This window comes from Medicago truncatula, chromosome 3 (genome assembly GCF_003473485.1).
Source record: "Medicago truncatula cultivar Jemalong A17 chromosome 3, MtrunA17r5.0-ANR, whole genome shotgun sequence".
In the NCBI taxonomy this organism is placed as follows: Eukaryota; Viridiplantae; Streptophyta; class Magnoliopsida; order Fabales; family Fabaceae; genus Medicago; species Medicago truncatula.
In genome coordinates, this window is record NC_053044.1 from 32,012,400 (window position 1) to 32,014,853 (window position 2,454).

Below are 2,454 nucleotides of genomic sequence, written 5' to 3' on the forward strand. Positions count from 1 at the left end.
AAAACAAGTTACACTATAGAATGACTAATATACCCCTAAATTGAACATAAGTAAATTTAATTTACATTAACCTAGATTTAACGTAAGTAAACTGAATTTACACTACTAACCTCTTATATACATACTATATACATACGTAAACTAAATAACCTAAATTGAACGTAAGTAAACTTAATTTACATTAACCTATATTGAACGTAAGTAAACTGAATTTAAACTAACCTCTTATATACATACTATATACACTCGTAAACTAAATTTACATTAACCTAAATTGAACATAAGTAAACTTAATTTACATTAACCTAGATTGAACGTAAGTAAACTGAATTTACATTAACCTAAATTGAACATAAGTAAACTTAATTTACATTAACCTAAATTGAACGCAAGTAAACTGAATTTACACTAACCTAAATTGAACATACGTAAATTTGAATTTACATTAACCTGCATACGTAAACTACACTAACCCCTTTTATATACATATACGTAAACTTAATTTACACTAACCTCTCACTTAAAATCAAATTGACAAGCATATTTCATACCAAAACAAACAATAAACAAATAGAAACTCATCGAAAATGAAATTCGAAATTCACTAACCTTTATGAATATAGTACATATCAATAACAAAGATGTTGATTCAGATCTTGGTTGCACATCTATGGTGATTTGTGGATGAAAGAGGTAAGGGTTCAGAATGATCATAAAAGATAAGTTTTTAGAAATTTACATGAAGAAGACAATTTTGGTATTATTGTAAAATTTTAAATAAATTTGGGTGTAACTTATTTTTTTTTTGGTGTGATTAGCACCAGTCATATATAAATTATGAGTCAATCATAATCATTATTCTTTTACAACCCAATTATGAAACTACATTCAAAATTAACACGTTGAATCTTACTTTTTAACTTGTTAAGATCTCACATTAAACATTCTATTTGTTGATAATTGTTAATTGTTAATAGATATTCCTATTCCAATAATTGATAGCTCTTGATATTTTGTAATAGAATCAATTAGGCTTATCACTCAAACACATAAACATTTTCCTTTTGAGAGGAAGCGGGCTAAAGCAAAACTAACAAAACACTTTGCTTCCATATCTGGCGGGCACAACCATTCTTCTCTACAATCATAGTCTGTAGTACATTCAAGATAGCCTGTTGTAATGAAAAAAGAGAGTGAAAATATCTTATTAAAATATGATAATATTATGTAGAAAAGTAACCAAGAAAATTTGAAAAGGATAAAAAAAATGGTTTACCGTCACTATTTATTGCAACAACAAATGAGGAGAGTACGATAATCATAACATAAACAAACTTGACAATCTGAACCATACTTTTGTCTTTTTGCATGTAAGAAATAGAATATGGTTTTATCAATTTATAATTTATAAAGCTCATCCTGTCCTTATATACATTAAATGGGTTTTATAGGGCTTAAAAAGTTGCAAAAAAACTTTTTAAAATAGGAATTATTATAAAATGTCTCTTAAGTACATCAAAGTATTTTGTTTGCCTTTTTAACATGCTTAATAAAGAGGTCCCATAAAAAACTTACCAATCATAAAAATTCATTTTTATTTTTCAAGTTTCCATTATTTTATAACCTTTTCGAAAGCCACAAGAGGGAAAATGATAAGCTTCAAGCACGAAGAGTTTACATTTCTAGGATATTTGTGTATCATGTTATCAAGTGATTGAAATGTTTATGTTTTTGCCATATGACATGCCATGCATGCTTTACATGGTTTTTTTTTGTATATTCTTAGATCTTGACCCTCTACTTTCTTTGTACATGTGGAAATATATGAGCTCCTTTTTTTTTAGAGTCTTAAGTTACGCAAGAATCACATATATGTTTAGGGTGTGGCAAGGAGATGACTTGGTTAGGGATAAGAAGTAGTAGCATTTGTAGGTCTTTAAATTTCATTTAAATTTATTTTTCAAGTCATCTACATTTATTTTACTTTACATTTTTCATCACTTCAAGTTTCAAGTTAATACACTTGTTTAGAAATACATTTTAAACTCAAATAGTACACTTTTATGCATTAAAAGTTGAACTTTTTGACAAAAAAAGACATTATGGCTTGTAAAGTTGTAAAAAACCTTCATAAAATATAAATTATTATTAAATATCTCTTAAGTACAACAAAATATCTTGTTTTCCCCATTAGAATGGTTAATAAAGAGGTCGTATAAAAAACTTACCAATCATAAGAATTCATTCTTACTTTCCAAGTTTTCATTATTATATGACCTTTTCAAAAGACACAAAATGAAATATGATAGGCTACAAGTGCAAGATTGTAATAAAAATTAGGGTTAATAATGTTTTTAGCCTCCTATAATATAGTGCACTTTTGGTTTTAACTCTTGTAAATATTTTTTTTTAGATTTCACCCTTGAAAAATAAAGATTCTTCAGGATTGGCCCC

General features: G+C 26.9%; 1 long non-coding RNA gene across 1 annotated transcript; it reads right to left on the reverse strand.

Moving 5' to 3' along the window:
* Positions 1 to 771: 771 nt before the first annotated feature.
* Positions 772 to 1,420, reverse strand: LOC25489180 (uncharacterized). The gene is made up of 2 exons (XR_003010652.2): positions 1,277 to 1,420; positions 772 to 1,172 (listed from the first exon to the last, which is right to left on the reverse strand). It is a non-coding gene; the product is annotated as an uncharacterized lncRNA (long non-coding RNA).
* Positions 1,421 to 2,454: the final 1,034 nt, after the last annotated feature.